This window comes from Vidua chalybeata, chromosome 2, assembly GCF_026979565.1.
Source record: "Vidua chalybeata isolate OUT-0048 chromosome 2, bVidCha1 merged haplotype, whole genome shotgun sequence".
Lineage (NCBI taxonomy): Eukaryota > Metazoa > Chordata > Aves > Passeriformes > Viduidae > Vidua > Vidua chalybeata.
In genome coordinates this window covers 27,692,879-27,716,553 of record NC_071531.1, presented here as the reverse complement: position 1 = coordinate 27,716,553, position 23,675 = coordinate 27,692,879, and the positions used below count along the sequence as shown (strand labels likewise).

The 23,675-nt window shown below is 36.4% G+C and overlaps 1 protein-coding gene across 1 annotated transcript in view; it reads left to right on the top strand.

Annotated features, from left to right (window-relative positions):
- The window catches only part of LOC128784711 (pinopsin-like), a 73,964-nt gene that overhangs the window by 26,947 nt on the left and 23,342 nt on the right, over positions 1-23,675 (top strand). The gene's annotated exons all lie outside the window — the stretch shown is intronic.

The window sequence follows — 23,675 nt, the reverse complement described above, 5'->3', positions numbered from 1 at the left end:
TTTCAACAATCTTAATTCTCCTGAAGCTCCCAGTCAAAACAAAGAGATAACATCATACAGATATGGATTTTGTGGTTGGTAATACTGTGGAAAACAGTATATGGGAAAACCAGCATATCAGAGTGAAGTTTGCATTTGTGATGAAGTAAAAATACATGTTTACCTGTTTATGAATTAGACATCCATGCAAATACTTCTTCCTGGTTTTGGAGAATAACATTTAATAATTTCTGCTCCTTAATCTCTGGAATCTTAACTCTATAGTAATGTAATTCAACTGTGATTTTTTGAGTTATCCCAAGGATCAGCTTCTCCTTGTAATTCTAGGCCGCATTTAAATTTTCCTTCTAACTACAACCACCATTACCACTACTACTATTACTACTGCTCCTCCTACTACAATGATACTTCTCTCGGTGGTTTAAGGTGCATTGCAGATATTCCAAAATGAAACAAGAGACCCTGAAAAGGGTGTGGTACTGTGAAGTTTGAATACTCCTGGGACAGTAATGAAATGGTTTAATGATGAATGATGAGAGAGGAATTAATGTATAGGTGTTCTCTATAAAGCAATTCTCTAAAATGTTCAGATGAATTAACCAAGGGTGTTAAAAGGAAAAAAAGCAGTAAATCCCTGAATTGAGGCTCTCCTACAGAATTAAAGTGAATGTAGTTTGCTTTGATTAGTCATAAGGAATTAAGTTTGATTGTTTTACACAATTTGTCAAAACTTTGAGAAGAGTTAAAGCCCAAATGGGAAATCTTTCCCTCTTTGAGTACTGAGTGGGCCAGTAAAATCCCTTTTATGAATCACACATTAGTATTCTTCTTAAAAGTTGTGTAATATTAATATGGAAAAAAAAATCCTGTGATTGTGAACCATTCAAGTGAAGTATCAGTCCATATCTGACCTCTGGACAACAGTTTCTTTTCCCATCACCTCAAAGTAAGAAGCAGGATCTTGGAATATGTGGTACTAAAAACATGCAGAAGATACATGTTTCTTAAAATTTTGGCTTCTCTTTCCTTCAGCCCTCACTGCCCTTGCTGACAACAGTCTTCATCCACAATATACAGTTACTTGTATGGATGAAGCTTCTGTAGCACATACTTAGCCTCATGCTAAATGTAGACTTGTGTTTTTCTCTTCACTTTTTTTTAATATAAATTCAGTTATATCAAAGGCATTCATAATCTCACTGATCTGCCTAATTGGTCTCAACAAATTGTGACAAACATTCTGAGGGAACAAAGTATTATAGAAATTATATGTGTACTCTATAGCCATTTTGTATTTGGTCATGAAGACTGGGTATACTGGGTGGAAGATTAGGTTGATTGATGAATCAACTGTCCAGAGGAAAAAAAAAAAAAAAAAAAAGGGGGAAGGAAGAGCATTTTCCACAATTCTCTCTCCACCATTCTTCTCATGCCTTCCAGAGTGATCTGCAAGCCTGTGGGGTGCTGAGGTAAGACAATTCTGAGAAATTTTGTAAATGGAGGAAGTGAAAGAAAATTGAACCTGATCTTGCATAACCTGTTGGAGGGCCAGGTCTTAGGGACTAATACTTGTTAAATGTAAGGCACTTCAGTGAGGATTAGACCATATCTTTAAAGTTGTTATGACTAGAGCTCCTAAGAGCTGCCTGAGTATTTGTGAAGTCTTGAATAGCTAAACCCTAAACTTTTACACAAAATGTCTAATGTTTTCTTAGTGCTTATAAAAGATTTTCTTGATAAGTTATATTCACCAAAGAAAATCTAAATCAAAAAACTTACCAGTCCTTAGCTTTCTGTGATGTACCAAGAGCTATTTTCACCACCATAATCCTAAAACCTTGCATTTCATATTTTTTTTGTGACATATATAAAAATTCTAATGAACATACCATGACACAGTCACTGAAGTACAGGCTTCTTTCCTTTTGGTCTGAGGTCCTTTAACTGCTCTGTAATAAATGGGATAGTTCATGAAATGTCTAGTATGTCATGTTTCAAACTAGAGGAAGAGATGAGCAATATGCAGATGAACATATAGTAGTCCTTATATAAAAGTACAAAGAGTAGGTAGGATAATTTTAAAAAGGTTGAGAAAGTTACAGTCATTGTAATTCTGTAACTTTCTGGTGTGGACAAAAAAAAATTAATTATCTTGCCATTTTCTGGCCTTGTACATTAAAGTCCTTCTGTTAATACCACAAGGACTGTGGTATGTATTTGAAGAAATATGGGAGCATGACAAACATTGTAAGTGCATTATTCCAAATTCAGCTCCTTGCTACATTTTCTGACTGCATTTCATAATTTTGCCACCTCTATAGACATTTTCTATGTTAGAGCATTGAAGCAATAATGGTATTACACCCAGAAATCAGGAGTTATGTCATTATTAATAGTACAGTGTAAATTTATTGAGGTGGAAGAAATATCTTAAGATATGTGGGATAGTAATGCAAGAATTGTCATGGTGCCTTCATTTTTTCTTTGTGTGGACAATGATTATAGGTCTGCCTTTCTCTTTTTCTTCCTAAATTTAGTCAGATGCTGTAGCATATTGTCACTTGAAGCATTAATAGATCCCATGAAGTCAGATGCAACCTGTGTAATTGTATAAAGGATTTCGTTAATACAGGTTTTATGAAAGATCATCTTTTCAAGGAATTAGAAGTCAATAACATCCTTGTATAAATGGTGTTAATAACAAATGCCATTAAACAGCATTAAAACACACTCCACCACTATCTCAGAGCTCTTGCCATTTATCACGCTTGAAGATCCTTAGGTATTACATTTTTCTTTAAAGTTATGGGGTTTTTTTTCCAGACTGGCTTTATCTGGATGGTTGAATCTGATCAAAGGGGCAAAGTTTTCTCCCTCACAAAATTTATTCACATGTGTTTTATTCATGCACATTCTACAGCACAAGAGAAGGAAATTAAAGATGGTTTATTTTTCCTTACACAATCATGGGAATATTTTTTTGAGTTTTTGGCTTATGATGCATCTCTGTGACTCTACTCTTTCATTCCCTCTGGAAAAATGTTCTTTCTGAAGTCAGTGTCAGTTGTTTACACTTTGAAAAGTGGGCTCCCAAATGTGGAATTACAGAGATTAGCATTGTGATCACTGTAGCACAAAAGACACGATGTGATTAAAATCCTCCACTGAGGGGCCCAGAGAACTCATGTGAACCAGCCTAATGAAAATTAGGAAAACTTTTAAAAAGAGATCTTTTCAGCCCACATTATCTCCTACTTACATGCAAAAATCCTGCCCAAGGACAAGAAGAGTCCCAGAAGGATGTTTCAAGAAAAGTTTTCAGTTTGGTTTTATAAAAGACTCTCATTTCATTGTCAATTTTCTTCCATTGAAAGTCATGCCTGAACAAAGCTTAGCAACTTTTCATGAAAAGTAGCTAGGACATAGAAAACAATAAAAAGGACTGTAAGCAGAGCACAAAGACTTAAACATGCAATTCTTACTCTGCAAGAGACTGTGTGTTGAAGTGGGCAAAGGGCCAATATTTTATGGGGTTCTGGAGTAGATGGACTTACAATGCGACCTGATAGTCCAATAGTGTGAAGGTTATTGTTTTGTTTATTTTTCCTGTCATTATTCCAGTTCTACTTTGAGTTCGTCTTTGAAAAACAAGAGAAAGAAAACAGAAAAAATATTTAGGGAAAATTTAAAGACTATATGAGGCAGAAGTTGGCCTTACCAGTATGTCTGGTCCTCTATCCTGTGATGCACCTGTTCTTGCTTAATTCCTCAAAAAATTCTATTTTTAACTAGTGACCAAAATGTGAGTCCAGGTAGTGGAATTACCCAACTATTTCCCTTTACAGCACTTTTTTTTGTTTCTTTTGAAAAGTGCCACATGATTTCTGACTTCCAGATATCATAGGAGACCCAGATAACCTTTTATGGTCCATCTCCTGACATTTATGAGTCTTGTCATCTTACTGGGGAGCTGGGAAAGTCACAGTTACACAGTAGAGAGCTGTCTATTCCTCTTTCTTACTCCTCTTCCAGATTTCAAAGTACCAAATTTAGTGGATAAAAAGTGCTTCCATTTCTTATGTAAGAAGTAATGCCCTAGAGTGAAATTATCACTTGGTTATATACTCAAGGAAACTAATTTTTGAATCTGTATGGTGAGATTTTTGACTCCAGATCATTTTTTAAAGTTTTGGGTATACACAACAGTGGTGGTTTTGAAATCTCCTGTGCTAACACAGGAAGTCTAAGAGAAAAAGGGATGAAGAGAGGTAATTTTTTATCATTTCTGATTCCTTAATCTTGTTTTATATCTGTACTATTTGGAACAGTTGAACAATATCTGTAAAAGCATTTATTGTATTCATTAAAGTGGTCAGGAAAGGACAAAAAAGTGGAAGGACCATGCCTGTGAACATTTCCAGTTTTCCATCTCTTTTGGAAGAAGAGAGCACATTGGGGAATAATGCCTAGTGATTTAACCTGAAAAAATTTTCACATAATACAAAGAATAGGATGGGAACATAATTATTGTTCCATCCTTCCTTCATGTGCTTCATATGCCTATTTATAGAGAAACTTGATTTTCTGAGGGTTCATTATTTGATGGCACTGAAGTTATGTTTATTTTGAGAAAACTGATAAAGCAATTAGGCACATTTAAATCTTAACATCTTTGAACCCTAAATAAAACCAGGTTTGTAGCCATAGAAGTAAAATTCAAGTTTTTTCTAGTTGTTTAATTAAAAAAAAAAAAGTCCTAAGAGAAGTAGTTCAGGTGAAGATGATGTAGACCTGGTTGTATGGTTCCTGTAGATGGTCCCTTTCAAGTGTGATTAAGTACATTCAGGATTTTACTTAATTTCAAATATGTTTGACCCTTCCTGCATCTAAGCCTAAACACACAACTAAACTCATTAGACAGCTATATCTTGTTATTTTTTACCATATATTCATAAATTTTATTTCTTTCCTTTAGATCTTCATGTACCCTTTCCCTCCTAGCTTCTGGGGGCATAGAAGAAAAAAGGATAAATAGTTTTGCCTTTCATTTTTAAACCTTGCCATAAATATAATTACATCTCATTCAAATCAAAAAGAGATTTAGCTTGCAAATGAATTAATTGATGTTTTCTCTCACATCATCATGAAGAAAAGGGAGCTTATTAAAATAGAAGTCTCAGTTTGTGAGAATTTTAATAAACTTACAAAATGTAATAGAAGGCATTGGCTGGACTATCAACTGCTGTAATATAGTCTATAATAAAAAAATAATAAAAATAAATATTTCCAAATTTCTGTACAGCATTCATCAAGCACCTAACAGTAAATTTTCAACATCTGCTTACGAGGCAGTTGTTTGACCTTTGCCAAATGTGCGAGCCACTTTACAGCCAGAATGCAAAGCTGGCAACAGACCATTTTTTGGATTCTGTGATAACAGGAATATTTTGTGATAACAGACACTGTTTTTTTATTGTTTGATTCTATGGTATTTGAATGGGCTTTAAGAGAGCAATATTATGGTATTTTAATGGGCTTTAAGAGAGCAATTTACATTCCTGTGTAACACTGTATTGTTTTCAGAATGTCTAGATCATATCTCCAGTAGAAAAGCTGACTGCTTTTTGTTGTTTCAAAGTAGAGGAGCACTGAAAGACATTAGACTGCATATAGTATATATCTGTGATCAGTGATCAGTTCTTTGAAGTTCTGATTATTTTCAAGACTTCTTGGCTTCTAAACATGATAAAAATTATTAGAATTCTGTAGGTGAGCTGATATCTGGAATAAAAAAGTCATGGAATACTTGGGAAAAAAAAGCTGTGTTTCACGGTTTCTTAATAAGTTATTAAATTCTGTTGAATATATAATTTATTTAGACTGAGATTGCAATCTGTATTACATACATAAGAAATCCTTGCATATAAACTCTTTCTGTTTAAATTTTTTTCATAATTTCTGTAAGCACTCTCATCTTCACTACTCATGAGTCCCATTGCTTCTTTTATCCTTTACCCTCACACCATTCTTTACATAGAATGATCTCCTCCTTCCTTCCTTCCATTAGTAATTTCCATACATTTTTTCCTTTGATGGTTTGAAGATGCTATGAATATACACTGATTTTCCAAGGCATTGCAAAGCTGATACTACTATTTTTATTGTGCTGAGAAGAAATTTTGAGAAATTACCTGTGAGAATTCAAGGCATTTTAAGATTCTATATAGCCTATTTTTTTACTCTGTGTTCTTTCTGTACTCAGTAGAGAAAGAAAATCATGTCAAGGAGATTATTCTCAAAACCAGCAACTCTTTTTCAGCTGCTGGTACATAAGATGAGTAGCATTAAAAGAAGCAAATTATAGCAAAACAAGGAAATAGTTTGACCTTGAAAAGAAGATATGGTGTATCAATAATTATTATTTTTTTATGGTACCTGTTTTCAATTATTAAAAAAAAAGGCTGTAATAGTTAAATTATTATGCCATTATGTCATTGTTATTTAATGCCAGGTCATAACATAAAGTACAAACATAGCATAACTTTTCAAGCAAAATCTGTAGCATTCTTATACTAACTTCTGACATTCATACTTTTACATTTTTGTTCAAGAATATTTCAGTGAAGCAAGTGCTGATTATTCCTGTTAGCTGATTTTTTTTTTCATTTCATTTTAACAGAAAACCTGTTTGAATAAAGTGTTCATTTCATTAGCTAGGAAGAAGATTTACTAGCATGCTTAATTTGTAAAGCGGTTACTTAGTCTTGTACTCTTTCATAACTATCAGGGTTTTCCCAGGAGTTGAAGTGAATATTAGGTAGCTATCATGAAAACACTGTAAATATATTAAGTTTTGGGGTTTTCTGCTTTCAACCGTAAAAAATATTTCAGTTTTGTGCACTACATTTATACCAGTTTTTATTAAAGGATTCTGTCTCAAGGAAATAAAGTTCAGTGTTTTCTGTAAGAGTGGAGAAAAATGTCAAATCTTGAAAAATAAAGGAGAAAGCTCACATTTTATTTTCTTCACGTATAGCTGCAAGACTTATAAGTCCACCATCTCAGTTTTTAGGAGAGTTAAGATACAGTGAATCAATCCTACATAAAATACCTTTCAAAGTCTTTAAGGACATCAACAGCTGTGCTTGCACAGACACCTCTAGCTCACAAGTGACACGTATATTCACTCAGGGTTGTTCTCAGTATTTCTGATTAAAAAGTGTTGACCGAATGTTATAGCATGTCATCAGATTTGTCTTTGAGGTCTGATCATTCTGGAAGGGAAACAGATATGAGAAAAGATGATTATCTTCTTTCCCCTGTCCTTGCAGAAGTATAAATTCTTAGTTAATTGTCTGTGTTTTGCAGAGAAGCAGTGATAAAACTTTAGTGTAAATCAGGCACTGTACAAATTCATTGTAAATCAAATTAATGGCTGGTCAGAAAATAGGAATTCATTATGTTTGCCACTTTTCATACTTTAGATAAACCAGGGAGAAAATAAGTCTGTCATAATCTTTAATAACAAGCTAATAGAAATTTAAGACCTGATCCATTAATCTCCGGATGCATCATGTCCACAGAAAACAGCCTGTGGTTTCATGAGTCTTTCAGTTTATAGTAAATGATGTATATCAATACCAAGCACTCATAACAACTCAGTTCAACAGTTCAGGGTATGATATAGTAAAGCTTTTTCCTGATAAGAAAAAGCATGAGCTTTTTTTTTTGTTTGTTTGTTTGGTGGGGTTTTTTTGGTTGGTTTTTTTCTGTTTTGCTCACCACTTATAAAACTAGAAAGGTTAAATGTACAGAAGGGTGTTTTGCACTGTAAAACATGCAGAGTTTTGTACTCACATTTCAGCATGCGAGAACTTAGCTACACTTATTCTTCTGTAGTTTAGCTCCACTTCAGAGACTAACTTGTGACCTCAGGCAAACTCCCTGACCGAAGACTTGGAGGAAAATTAATTGTCCGACATGTAGCAGCAATGTGGCATTGTCCCCCAGAGAAACACTTCTGAAGGTGTGTCTGCAGACCAAGGCCACTGCCTTGGCCACAGCAGAGAATTGGCGCAGTTTGTGGGGGCCAGGTGGCTGCTCCTGGGCAGATGCTTTCCTGATGGGAGAGCAGCTTCCAGCAGAGTGAAACCCACCCTTGTGAACTATGTAGAGTAGAGGCTTCTGAGGCTTTTAAAAATTAAATACTAACATATAGCTTTTCAAAACTTCTGCTCCTGCTGGAAGAAAAGAGGTACAGTTCAGGCACTTTCCCGTTTGCCCCTGATACTTGCTTTATGGGGATTTTCTTTTACTGAAGGAGAGTTTGTCCAAACCTGCCCAGGAGAAATGATACCCATCTATAACATCATGCAGACAGTTTTACATTTCTACTTATTAGGTAGATGTTTCATTTGAATTTTACTTTATTGGTAATGCAGTTGTTAGATGAACTCTTCAGCTGCTTAATTATAAAGATCTTCATATTAAAAAGCTCAGGAATCCTTATGCAGTAAATCAATCTCCCTGTGCACAGGTAAAGGATAGGAAAGAAAAAGATAAGGTCTTAATTAGCCAATGTTTCCTTCAGAGAAATATGCATAAGGTGTTTTACTCTACTTCTCAAGTTATTTTTGATCTCTTGGCTCTCCAACTTTTCTATTTCATACAGTTTTCATTGTAAGTTAACCACTGTCCCCTTTGTGCTCTTTATTCATTCTTCCCTTGTTATTTCAAGGTATAAAACTAAGGAGAGTGAACATTCACTCTTAATTTTTAATGTTTAGGGTCCTGAGACTTCACTTCCCTGTTAACTAAGCATCCTTTTTTTCCATGGTTCTTCTTTTGAAATGTCTACACCACATGCATCTTAAAACAACAAATAATGGTCTCTGGTTTGAGGTGGAGTCACCTGGGTTTACAATGAATGGGTGATTATTTGACTTTTAGTAGTACAGCTGACATCTGCTAAGCACCTTAATTAATCACAGATGAATAGGTGCTACAGTTGCCTTAGGGTATATTCCAGACCTTCTCCTGTACTTGGGAGTGGTAACCTGAATTTAAATGGGAGACCTGTCAACTAAAAAGCTTCCAAGGTAACAAAATGCATGTAAGGTATTTTCTAAGGGGAATCTCAGTAATATTTGTTTAGTTTCTGGTCACTTACATGGCAGAAGAAGCACAACATTGCAGTTTCAGAAGGCTGTAATATTAATTTTATCTGGTAATATAACACTTCACTTGAAATTGCCTCAAACATGGCAAGATAGATTTCCATTTACCTGAAATCTTGCTACTTATATCTGTCCTATTAAAGATTAAATATAAACTAAGTTTGAATAAAACTGACCTGCACAGAAATTAAAAAGGAGGAAATTAATAAATATTCTGAGACTAAATTAAAAATAACCAGACAAACAAAAATCGAGCAAACACTCCCATACAGAATGGAAATTTCTGTACCTGGATCACACTGAAGTATACACATTTTTTTATTCCCATTAAACATACTCAAAAATTTGGTTATATGTCTGTAAAACACTGCATACAAGCTATTGCCTTGCACAGAAAATAGAATTAATATTGCCACTAGTTCCTGGTTGCATCTATCCCTGGTTAAATATCAGTAGTACTCTGCTCTCCTCTGATGCCCTCAACATGGAGCTGGGCATTTAAAAACACCTATCTCTGGGAAAGTTCATTTAACAAATACACCTTGAATATTTTTTTTCTACTTTCTCTATTGTTATGGCGTGCAAGAGCTCAATAAAAGTCCTTGAAGGCCTTACCTGATGCTTTTCTTTCTCACTTCCTGAGCAACTTCAGGATATTAGTTCAGTTAAAATGTCAAGTTGAAACAATTTACTTTCACATTGCCGCAACCTGGCCTTTCTGCATCAATCTTTAATCTTTCTGAAGAACATTTGTAACTGTGGTTGGTAGTCTGGTTTTGGCCTTTTCTTAATTGCATGCTACTGCTGGGAGAATTTTCTTTTTGTGTGTTTTCTTTCACTATTCAGCAGTGTAAATGCTCTTCTGCCCTGCTTACGCTTCTGTGCTCCAGGATGGTCAAGGCTCAGTAGGTGCTTAGTCATGTCAGCCTGAAACATTTTGGATTTTCTCAATATATAATTAAATGGATTTGCTTTGGTCTCCATTGCTTGCAGAGTAAGTTCAGGATGTTAATTCAGTCTAAATGTCAAGTTAAAAGTAATACAATTCCAGCCTGCTGAATCATCTTGTTAACTCATTCTTCCTTTTACTTTGACCTTTCCTTAGGTAGGTACAGGTATTGCTCGATTAGTTTCAGCCTTTCCAGAAGAGTGGTGGAATTTTATATGACTACACGATCTCTGAGATCATTAAATTCACACCGGACAGGTTTTATACTGGCTCTAACTATATCTATCCCTACTTACTCATTGCACCGCGAAGAATTCTTCAGTCCCAAAACTCAGAAATGAAAGTGCTGCTCACAAGTGAGCTGAATGTGCAATATCTTTATTTAATAAATACTGACTTGAGAGGAACCATTGCTAGAATAGTATGGGCGCTAATTGTCCCAGATGCATTGACCCTATTGAAATTAGAATTAGAAGGAATCTTAGAGAATTATTAAAAATATCTGTGTAGATTTTTCCTGGCTGTAAAAAAAAAAAAAAAAAAGCATTAAAGCATTAAAAAATTGTTCTAGTGCCAATCTCTTCCTTGCAAAATGAAGGATATATTATAGAATTGGAAGTAGAATTAACTTGCAGATTGAGAAAGTGAAACACAGATCTGACTGCTTGCCATGTACAGAATGTCCATCCTTAGTGTGTGACATCCTCAGTAGTTACTGAGCAGACTTTAGTTACTTTAGCAGAATTACAGTAAATACCCATGGAGGTCATCAACTGGGAAGTGAGTGAAATTGATTAGGAAAGCAAGGCACAATGGCCAACAACAATTGCCTGAAGTAGGAAAGCTGAGAACAAAGCATGTGAGTAGCTTTGTCAGCAATGTCACAGATCAAGGGTGAGGTGGGCAATACCAGGTGATAACAGCACCTGAGGTACAGTTATTTCTGCAAAGTAACTCTATCATACATCATATATATACATACAGATATGATAAAAGGCTCTTGGTTACCACCCTTCAAAGACATGGCAGAGTTCCTCTATTCAGGAAAATCAAAATAAATAAGATGTTAGAAATTGCTAGGAAAAGGATTGAAAGAAACATCCCCAATGTTTTTATACCATTTGTATAAACTTGAATATTGCAAGGAGTACGGGTCATTCATTTGAAAAGAATATAAGAAAAACAGAAAAGGTACAAACAAGTGCAATCAGAGCAACAGAAATAGTGTTCAAGGAGAGATTAAAAATGAGAGAAGTCTCTTCAGAAACCAACATTCAAATATTACCATCTTTCAAGTATGGTACTACATTTCAGACACTCAAGGTGAAATCCCAGATTCCAAGATTAATATAATATGATTAATATAATATGATCCAAGCTGGAAAGCATTCTGGCCCATAGAGAGTACCACTGAGAAAACTGTGTATATAGGTAGTGTTTCAGAAGCAGAACATGAGCTCTGAATTTCCAAATACAACTCTGTAAGTGAGCAGGAGTTGACAGTATCACACCAATTCCTTCCTTCCCCTTCCCTTACCATTTTCCTTTCCTTTGCTCCTCCTTTCCCTCCCCCCTCCACCATTTTCCCTCCTCTTCCATCCTCTCCTGTCCTTTTTTCTCCTTCTCATTCCTGTTAGTCTCAGGAAGAAGCTTGCTGATAACAATTGTTTTCCTCCAAATTAAAGCACATATTAAGGTATAGCTACCTGATCATGTTTGCTGACTGAACCATTCTAATGGAACCCCTATATTAGATTCCTCTTAGATTGCACCTGAAAAAAACCTGCAGCTGTATGAACTGATGCCTTCTTGGACACAGTCAGTGGTCTCACTGGCAGAAGACCAGTTTGCCATTTGTTCAACTGCCACTTTACTCTTTCAGGATTCTAATCACTACCAAAAATAAAATCAAAACATGCTAAAGAATAACCACCATAATTCATAACATTCTTCTACTGCACCTTTGTCTGTCCCCTTGGAGTATGTGACAATACATGGCAAGTAGCTCAAATGAACCATTACAGAGTTACAGTGATTATTCTACTTGAATACAAAATTTGGAATCAATTTGGTATTGATTGTTTTCAGTTGTCATCAGTACTGTGTTATTCATCGTGTTCCCCTATAACCCAGAAATCTGCGCTACCTGAAGAAATAATGTATAAAAATGCTACCTTTTGTACAGCAGCAGAGTAAAAACAATATAGTTGTGTTTGCTATACTGCTCCCCTTCAACAAATGAGGAACAAATTTCAGGGAAAAACAATATTATTTAGAAGTAAAGTTCCAAACCCAACGTATCTTGTATCCCAGTCATCTTCTAAGAGGTTATTTTGTTTTTTTTTGTACTGAAATAATTTCTTTGCTAGAATAATACTCTTTTACAGGCTCAGACCTGTCAGGATTTAAAAGAATTTGTAGTATCAAAGCCAATATAACCTGATAGGCTACTGGTGATTTTCACTGTTTTCTTCCAAAGTAAGTATGCCTATCAGGAAGACGTGTTTTACTTTATACATGGTTACAGTTCACATATAAAAATGAAATGGAGCTTGCCAACTAACCAAGTTTTGCAAAGTTGCACATTTTATTTTTAATATGTAATCTATTTCTCTTCCCTATCAACAGTACAATTCAGCATCAGTATACTTTACAATTTTGTGTCCGCACTATCTGTATTGTGCTCTTTCTGCAGAGAAATGACAGGGATTTGTCTAAGTCTGGTGAAGTTAACACAGCTCATCACTTTCACAAATGCCTGGTTTTCTCCTAGAAATGCCAGTAGGATGCCAGCTGGGCTATTAGTGCTATAAAACTGCCACTTATTGCCTAAGTGATGATGGTGACTATAAAAATGACTGACCTGCCTTTAAGCAAGCTTGGTGAACTTCATTTCAGTGAAGACCATTGATAGCCTGTTGCAAAGTCAGCAGGAAATACCCAGTAGATCCCCACTTCTCAGACGAATGCTCTGTGCTATGGCAATTTTAACACTTACTCAGCATTAACCGGCTTAGTGGTGGCCTACTAATCCTTAGTAGGATTCATAAGAGAAAAACTTTATTTTCTCTCCATCAGTCTGGCCATTTACTGCAGAAATATCAGTCAAGGAGTTTTGTTTCTCAATGATCCACTACCTGGACATTTCCAATTACCTCCTTTCTATGGACACCCCATTAAGTCATAGTTTGGCAACACCAAAAAGGAGGCAGAATGTGTTTTTTAAAGTTTTTTCTTCGTCTCACTACTCTAAAATAGGTTTGAAGTCTTTGTAGTTGAATATTCTGAATCAGAACTGCCAAAATGAGTTGCTCAAAACTTGGCCAGAATCAACTGTACTCACATTTTGACAAGTAGAGGGTGAAAGGGAAACTAGCTGTGATGCAATTCAAGTGCTTTGTACATGACATGCCCTTAGCAACTAGGTAAATACTGTCCTAGAGGACTCCCTTTAAGGTGCCTATTTTGTAGAGATCTGTCAAGTGCTTTCAGCACTTTCATTAATGATATTGGCCTATAATTAAAATTCAGTCAATGCAAGTGCAGGGTTTTGCACAACAAGAAATCATGCAAGATGAAGAAACACAAGCTGGGAATCAGTACAGTCTAAAGGATCTAATTTGAATAGTGAGTCCCACACAATGTGTGGGTTTGGGAACATTATACCTTTGCAAATAGAATAGATCTTATTGTAGGACAGGTGAGCAGAGGTGTGGAACACCTGACCCTGGTTGTGCTCTGTTCTGTCTGCTTGGTTTTGTTAAACCAAGATATGCACATTTTGAGAATAGATATGTGAATAGTTTTCAAATGTAAAAACACTGCTACTAAAGAGAAGCAGTTGTGACTTGTGGTTGTGTACCATTACACTAATGGAAAGACACAAGGAAACACTTTCTAGAAATTAAGGTCTAGATCAGATGTTACTCAAAGGTTTGTAAGGATATAAATGCTGAAATCATGGAGAAAGTTGTTCAGGGATATGAAATATCTTTCTCTTAGACAATAAATCTCAGGCTGATTGAGGAGTATTTGTCTTGCATTTAGTGCATATGGGGGAAGGGGGAATGATGGACAACACCAAATCTCTTGAGAATCCTTCCAGCCCTCAGGCTGTAAGATTTTAAATGCATTAAAATTCATGGAATTCCTAATATTTATTTGCAAAGATAGTAAAACCACTTCATCACGGTAACAGGAAATGTACGGCACTGGAGTAGTTTATGACAACATGAAAATGAGACAGTAGGAAAGCAGAGAAATTCAGTCCTATGTCTCCACCAGCTGCTATTTATTTTAAGGTGCATCTGACAAAGTAATATAAACTTTCAGAGTGCCAGATTTGTGAATATGTAACAACAGCTATAGCCCAAAACTTCGCTGACTGTCACACTTGGCATTTGTTTTCGCTTAGAGAATATTTTATGGCATGTTTGTTATACTTTGGGATGCCCCATACATATATCTGGTTTTTTATACTCCTTTGCTCTATTTTCCAATGATGATGCTGACTCTGCAGGGAAGACAAGGATGGCTCCACTTTAGGCCATAATTTGGTGTAAAGACGAAATAAAGAAAAAAAATGGCATATATATCCCTCCCTCAGCCATATGTATCTAGAACTTATAAGTTTTCAAGCATCATTGCTTCCACAGATCCACAGTCTTCCATTAAAGAGGATACTGGGACTAGAAATTGGAAGTCTCTCAGCAAGCTAATCCATTTGAGCATCTGTAAGTATTTGGAAAATTAGAATGTTTTGAGCTATACAAGAAAGCATCTTATTTTTGTTAGTTTTGTTCAAAATTCTAGCAAGGAATAGTATCTATCTGCCTATTCTGTATTATGTTGGAGTCACAGTGTGTTTTTACACGTCATGCTGCATATCACAAAGCTGTGCTCAGAACATATAAATGCTGGATCTTGCATGTGTCAGAGTACTGGGCATGGATAAACTCTGGTCAATTCTTTTAGACTGGGAACTCTGGGACTTGTTTCTCTAGTCCATTTTTTTTCATGTCATATTGCTGCCTACCAACCAGCTGCCTTATGCTATATCTGACACCTTCCAAGTCTTTCCCATCATTTACATTGGGGTTTTTTTCTGTCACTTTTGTGTATGGCATGTCTTAAATTCCTTTAAAAGGTTCCTAAAAATTGAGTTTTTGGATTTCTGCAAATAGATCCATATCACATTTCTGAAGGCATGATGATTCTGAGTGCTGCAGGCTTGGAGGAGTCGCTCCCACGCAGTTTCCTACATCTTGCTTCCAGTGAATCAATGTCTGGCTGCCCACAGTGAACATAATACCCCCCTCTTTAAAGAACATTTCTGACAGAGTATGTTCATTCCCATCAAAAGGTTGAAAAATGCTGCTTTGAAGTGATCCTCAAGGTAGTTAGAGGGGTACACGGAGTAGATGTTCCCAGACTGAAGTATGAGGGTTCTCCCAGAAGGCTGCAAAGTGCCAGTGGGAAAGGCAGCATCACAAAAGGCAAAGCCTGTAGCACCAGACTAGAAAAACCTTTGTGGACAAATCACTAGAAAAGGCCACATATTTGCTAGAGAAAGGATGTTACTTATTCCATGTCTAATTATTTGTTCTTTCCTTACCTATATCCTGATCTTTTTCTTATGCTGTCTTCACCTTGTAATGTCAAATTTTGGTCTAATGCTATGAATATCCCAACTCCAATAGAACTTTTTTTAAAATCTGTTTTGTGGGGGCAGGAATGAAACTTTTAACAAGAAAAAGGAATTTTGTTGTTAGGTAGTTTTTGGTTTGGTTTTTATTAACTGAACTTATTCTAGGGGGATGTAAAAATCAGCCAAAGTACTTCATGCCCTGGTTATTTCCAGTAGCCACTGATTTTACATAATTCATAAAGGACTGTCTGTAATCCACAAGCGACAGAAAAGGAATTTATCTTCCTTGTCTTCCTTTTCTGTGTGTGAAGATAAATAAATGGTTATGAACACCAGGCTCGGTGCAACTCACTAAGCCTTGCTTACCCTCTCACCTATCAGAGTGAGGACTAGAGACACTTAACTTCTTCAGGTGCAACACGGTCCTGAGTACACCTCTCCCAAGGGAAAAAAGTATGTATACCTGAGCTTCAGTCTTACTGATTAAATTTAATTTGTCTAACTTAGCTGTATACATTAATTTCTATGTCCAGTTTATCATTCTGTGTTGAAAAAAAGATATTATGTTGTAGACTGGGATTTAAAATCAGGATGGTATCAAGGGTCCTGGTAAGAGAAGAAGAATTGAAGACTTACAGACTTTTCAGGTCAGGTTGGTTTTGTTTTGTTTTTTTTTATGAATACACCTGTGCCATGGCAAATGCATAAGAATTTGAGGGAAAGTATCTGGAGGAGAATATTTTCAGGGTATTTTGGCATGATTCCTGTATTTTTAAAGATGCCAATTAGATGAGAGCTTTGAAAACACTTTGTATTTATATTCTTTGTAGAGTCTATAGGATTTGACAAGCAGATCAAAGCACATCTATTAGGCTTATTTAAATATAAATAGCTACATGTCAAAAGCATACCCATGTGTCCTTAATAATTCCTTGCTTTATGTCAGCAAAAATTTTCAGGAAAGTGGAAGGGGATCCCTCAGTAAACTCCACCCTCTTCCCAGAAGAAAGGGTAATTGTGGTTAGGTACTGAAAGACTGATGATGCCTGAGAGATTTTATCATCTTATTTCACTGTAAGGAGTGCAGCTACCAATCCAAAGGAAAGCAAAGCTCAAGTTCTCACCCACATATGCTAGCCTGGTGAAAAGTAGCATTAAATGTGAGTGGGAGTTTACATACCCACAAAAATGGACCTAGGGGAATAACCAAGCTCCATTTTCAGGGAAAACATTACCCTGACACGTTTTTTTTTAAATTCACGCCCCAGATTCAAAGAAAGCATTGATATTTAGAGTAGAAAAGGTTGTGGTTAATTTAATTAATGAGGTAAAGAGGGTAGTGAGTAATACTTGCATCACAGCTTGCTTTTTCCTAACTTTCTTCTCCAAACTTGGATGATTCTGGTGTAAAAAAATTCACATAATTATGGAAATATGTATGTGGGTGTGTGTGTATATAATGTGTATATATATATTTGTAAGATATATAGTGTGTGGTGTGTATATGTTTTTTGCACAAATACAAATACACGTATATACATATTTCAAAATGTTATTTTTTGTCATTGATTGAAAAAAAATTTTCCTTTAGGTGCAGGAAAGTGTGCAGTCCATTTTCTATGGTAGATGGTAGGATATTATTTTTTAGCATAAAGTAGCCTTGAAAGAAACCTGGAAAAAAATTTACACCTGTCAGTTGATCTGCTGTTGAACAGTTCAACTTTATTAGTGATGTTGCATATATACATACTACATTTTGCTGTCTCTGGAAAAAAGAACACAGAAACCAAGAAGGAATTAAGGTCTGACATTTTCCCTTCCTGCTTCAGAAATTCTTCAATGCAAAATACATCAAAGTCAGCTTTAATTTTCTTTTCATTTTTCCCTTCCTTTATTGTCAGGTGGGCTGTTCAGTCAGTCAAAGCCACCACAAATGTTTTTTAAAACAACAATAACAAAAACCCTAACTCAAACCAGAAGATGGTTATTAAATTATTGGTTAAAAATATAATTTGTTGGCAAACTTTTCAAGAAGAGGAATGTTAAACTAAATTATTACCTTGATTTTCCGAAAGCAATCTCAGCACCTTCCACCTTCATAATAGCAAGTTGTGTTGCAGAGCAGCAACACATGTAGGAATGTTATAATACAGGTTCACATCTTCCTTGTTTTAGGGACTCCAGGACTGGATGCAGCACTCCAGGTGGGCTCTCATGAGGACAGAGTAGAGGAGGAAAGTCACCTCCCCCAACCTGCTGTCCAGTCCTCTTTTGATGCAGCCCAGGATGTATTTGGGCCTTCTGCGCTTAGAATGCACATTGCCAGCTTACCTCCAGATTTTGATCCATTGGAATCCTGAATTCCTTTTCTACAGGAATGGTCTCAAGGACTTTTCCCAGTCTGTAGTAATTTTTGGAATTTCCCCAATCCATGTGTAGCACCTGGCGCTTGGACTTGTTGAATTTCCAAAACTTTGTTTGGACAAATCTGTCAGTCATATGGTGCGATTATTTGAGCTGCCCTGTGCAAGGGCAGGAGTTGGACTTTGATGATCCTTGTAAGAGTATCTAATGGACTTCTCTTTCTAAACCAAACTGTTAATGCAACCCAAATGATATTGAGCATATACACCGTTAATCTTCTCATGCACACTAATGCTAGAAAATACACAATAAACAAAGAAGGTCAGGATAAAACATGAATTATCAATGACGAGAGCGACACCATGAGCTTCTTGTTTAATATATGGGAATGTGTTCACTGTGATAGTCAAATTGCTACTAAAAGCCCTTTAGCAGTAGAGAAAAAAAAAAATCCTGCATCTAAGAGGATTATAGTGTTCCTTAAGTCCACAATAGAACTTGGCTGATTTTAGCATCAATAGCAGTTATGTTTTAAGGGCAATGTACAAAGCCATGAATTTTGTATTTAAAGTATCACTTCACCTTGAGGTATTGAGGCAGCTAATTCCTATTTCAATAACAAAAATTTACAATAAAACCAGTCTTCAGCTGATAAAATATCCTTCCTGTGGACTTAAATTCCTACACTTAACAGTGACATAAAGTAATTAGCTATATGGCCCCTTGTGTGGTTTTATGGCTTCTGCCTTCTGTATTTGCTGCTATTACCTCATTATGTGGCTCCAGCTGAGCAAAATGTTCATGTGCATGTTTAAATCTCAGTTTTCTCACTGAATGTATAAGTGTAAATGCTTTGCAGAGTCAAGGCCCATTGAATTCTAAGATGACTCAAAACAGATGTTTCTGTTCACTCTCCATTTCCACAGGACAATACATCTCTTCAGTGTTCACTCATTTTGAACTGAGCTACCTAACTACTAACAAAGGAAGCATTTACTTTTTAAGCCAGTGAACCCTCTTTTTCCAGGACTGCCTATTTTAAACAACAAAGTATTTAATCCCTCTTGTTATTAATCTGTACAGTACTGGATCTGGGGTACCTCACACTAAGAAATAAATTACTTGGTAGATAGATGTTTCCTACAGCTATTTGGAGCTTTACATGCTTTGGAGGTGTGGTTGGTTTTTTCCTCCTTTTTTCCTTGTTTTGACCAAGGACAGAATCCACAGAGATGGGAGAGGAGAAAGCTCATCACAACTGACATTTCAGTCACTGCTTAGTTTGACTACAAGGTTTAGTAGAGGTTTATTCATACCAATAAATGGAGGCCATATCTGTTTTTATTTTTCTTTTTGTAGTCTTACTTGACTGGCTCATGGTGGAAGAAGAATGATCTTTTGCCAGCTTTTTCCTGTACTGCAGCTTTTGCATAAAAAGTCTAGATGCCTTCTGTTCATTTCAAGAACCCATAGCAGACTAAATGTTCAAAGATTGGCAGACTTCCCTCAGATGGTTATGAATATTTTACTTATGTCTGGTTTTGGTAGTACTGTTGAATACTTGATCATGTCAAAACAAGTACTTATAGCTGATACTGAAAGATGCTAGTGGCAACAAACACTGCTGCTCATAAATAGCCTTTTCTTCACTGTGCAGTTCTGAAGTAAACATGGTTATATGAGTGTAAGATGCACAAATACAGATCCAGGAATAATGTATCAGCCGTGATGAAAAAAGCCCTTTATGCCCTGTTTCCATATTGCTTGTTTAGAATGAGCTACATAAAGGATGTTTACACCATCCACTATTTAGGTACACAGAGTATAGTAACTGATACTATTTTCTGTCTTAATAAATAGCTGGAGAAAGTGACTTGAAGGACAAAACATACAAACAGGATCTCTGATTTCTAAGATGTTATGATGTACATGTGCCCTACTTGAAGTGGCTCTGGATGGTGCATATTCTATCCATCTAGTGGTTAGATGGATGGGGCGCCATATATTCTTCATAACCTTTCAAGATGTTCACAGATGAAAATGGGTGCAGCTAAAATATGAAGGAAATGCTTAATGAGAAAAAGCACATAGCTGCATTAAGTAAGGAGGAGAGACTAGGGTAAATGTGAAAAAGAAAACACAGGGGAATTCAAAACAGTCAGGTTAGATCTTCATCATTGAAGCTTCCCTTTCTTAACAGCTCAGTTTGGCCCAACTCCCTTGCCTTACATATAGAAAAAAACCCAGCTTGCCCATGGGTAATGGGAATATGATGGACTGACTGGATATGTGCCTCTGGCACTGTGGGCCTTGCAGTTGCCTCACAATCTCAGTGCACAACCATTCAGATATTTCCTGGCACCTGTGCCTTCTTCTGAGTGGAGGAAGTGCCACCAGTATTCCCATAAGTCATACACAGATAAATCCAGAGAGAGCTGAGCAAGGGGTTGCAGTAGGTGAAACTTTTGGCTCTGGAGCACAGGAAGGGCAGGCTGTCCCCTTGGGTAAGGCACTGCTCATGGCTCTTCTCCATATGAAGCTGTTTGATGCCTAAAAACATATATTTAAAGCAGTAAATCCCTGCCCAGAGGCAGGTAGCTGCTGTCTTTTGTCTGGGCTGGAAAGCTCCAGTGTTTGGCCTGACAAAAGCCCATGGACTCAGCTGTGGTTGCCAAATGGCTGCTGCCTCCAGGAACAGGCTGACTGAACCCATTGACTTGGACACTGACAAGGTCTAGACTGACAGCCACAATGTCTAAATTGGGTAACCAGAACCTGTTACCTTAAAATAATTTCCTATGACCTACAGTCCTTTTATTATCTCCCATACAATGTACAACTGTACAACAGTGTTTATGTATTTGGAAGGTTTACTTATTTTCTGCAAAGACAGACCCATCCTCTTTTCTCTTGAAGGAAAAGACAGACTTATTCTCCTTAGAGAAAGTCAAGCCTTCCTCTAGGTCATACATTTTCTGTGGGTCCTTGTTGTGACAGGCCCATACATTTCCTTGCATCCAGTTTAAAGGCTTTTCTCTCTCCTTGCAGAGTACCTGTCACAACAGATATTTTGAATCCTTTTCTTTCATCTCCAGCCTAACAATCTCCAGTTACAGCAAAAGCTCGTTGCATCTCTTTTTACTAACCCCCTCCATATCCACATTGTAAGGTCCCCTTGTCTTTGGTTTATGACCTCTCCAGATTTTCACCAGTGCTGTTGAAATTTTCTATGCTCTTTTGCAAAACATGGAATAGTAATGCAGCCCATCACTTGGCGAGTAATGTATCTGCTACATCTTGTCAGCTGTGGATGCGGCTTTTGAGGTCAACCAATCAATGTGTCACTTGGCCTCCTTCTGAGGACACTTCTACCATGCCAGCCTCCTCACTGAAGGCCATCCTGGCTGCCCCCATACTCTGTGGCCTGTCACATCTAATGTATGTGCTCAGCATGCTGCCCTAGTAAGCTACGTGGTGGTATTTTTTGTGTCAGATTGACTCAAAAAAATTGTTGGGCATATGTGAGAGATGTAGCATGGCTGCAGGGCAAATCCAGAGCAGAGCTAATTGTGCCACTGTTACACTCAGTGCCTGAGATTAGACAAGCTTGCCTGTCGCTGCCTCCAGCTGAGTTCTGAAAAACCAAAACATTTCTGCTACTTCCCAGGATGAAAGTAGGGGATGAACACAATTTCCTCATTAAAAACCCCTCAACAGCCAATCCCTCAATCTTCTTTTCATTAAATATAGTGGGAATATATATTAAATATAGGTTGGGAAACAACCTTTATATTGCTAAATTTGGCAGGAGATGATCTTTGTCCCAGAGAAAACAGCTGAATTTACAGCAAATCCTACATAAGTAAAATCTGATCCCAATGGGCCAGTATTTCTTGTGCCACTTTAAAATGTGGTTTAGATCTTCTAAGTATTTTAAATTCATATTATATATACCCTGTATGTTCACATTTAGAGAGAGATTTACAAGCTCAGCTATTCTAGAATATTATTTGAATCTATTTTTTGTCATTACTATCTGATACTCTTCTACCAGCAGGATATCCAGGGAGGCATTTCCATTTGACTACTGAAAATACAATGTAGCAATTGTGTTAAATCATCCAGTAGTTTTAAAATAACAAATAGAATTATTTTAACATTAAAATTTCTGCTGCTATTTCACCTGCAGAAGTGTAATCTTTCTGTAGGTTACCTGAACCCGAGTTATATTTTGCTGGATGCCTTCCAGTACCTATAAACTGACAAATTTTTAAGGTAACACCTTCTAAAGGTAGGCTGCAAAACTACAAAGACAATGAAACCAAGAGTGTGAGGACAAACATGGTACATGATTTCAAAACTTCCCTTCCTATGGAAATGACCTAAAGATGTGAAAGTGGAAGGATACATGCCAAAATCACATCCATAGCCACTCTACTTTTAGGCATCTTTCCTTCCTTCATTTATGGTCTCTATTTTGTCTGTGCAGATGGTAAATTATTGAAAACTCTTCTAGACACGTATTTAAACTCAGAGGAAAAATGTGTTACCTGATCCTTCTGTGTTTATTGAAGATCTTCAGCTGTGGATGCCATGGCTAACTGGGGATTTGCATTCCTTGGTTAATATTTAATTTGTAGCACAGCTGCAGCTTACATGAGATCCTGGATTCATCAGTCAGAGAAATTTCCCATTAGTCATGAAAAATTTAGTTCAAATAAACAATACAGGATTGGATCATTCTCTATTATTAGTCATTTTTTCAAGCTAAAGTAATTATAAGAAAAACAGGTTGCAGTCTTATAAAAAAAGTAGTCCCAAGTCTTCTCAGAAAGGATAGACTTTATTTTGTTATTGTCTTTTTGTGGAAAATCATTAAAAAACAGTCAGGAAAAATATTTAATAGTTTTGGGCAGGCAAAGTTAGTGTGTGCTTTATTTACAGGAACATTTCCACTGAAACTCCACATAGAACCAAGCACTCTAGAAACCTAGAGTCATAATGAACTAAAAAGAAACTGTAACCATATTACTTTGCCTTATAGAGTCACTATATATGTGTTTAACTCACAATCTGATACATAAACACATACTTTATGCAAAAAGACCCACTCTACAAAGAGGTAGAAAAAGCTCTATTTCCTTGGCATGCACAAAGTATGTGTCAGGTAACAGCAAATGACATCAGACTGGGATGGTTGGTGGCTTCCACCTTAAACTGTGCTCTGTTCATTTACCTGTATCAGTTTAAACCTATTGATTTAAAACTTTTTTATTATTATTTGATTAAGTAAAGTTTGGATGTGTTCCATTACACAAAGCAGCTTTTTTGCTTATTTGTGTTTATAGTTTTACATGGGCTTAATTCCCATGGGTGCAATTTACTCTCAAGTGCTGAATTCAAGAGGCAGAAAGACCTTAAAGTGGACATAAATTAGATTTGGCTGAATAAAAGGCTCAATCAATATAGTTTAAACATTTGAATAGTCCCTGAAGTCCTGCTGGCACATCTGGGTTTGCTAAACACATGCTGGGGTAAA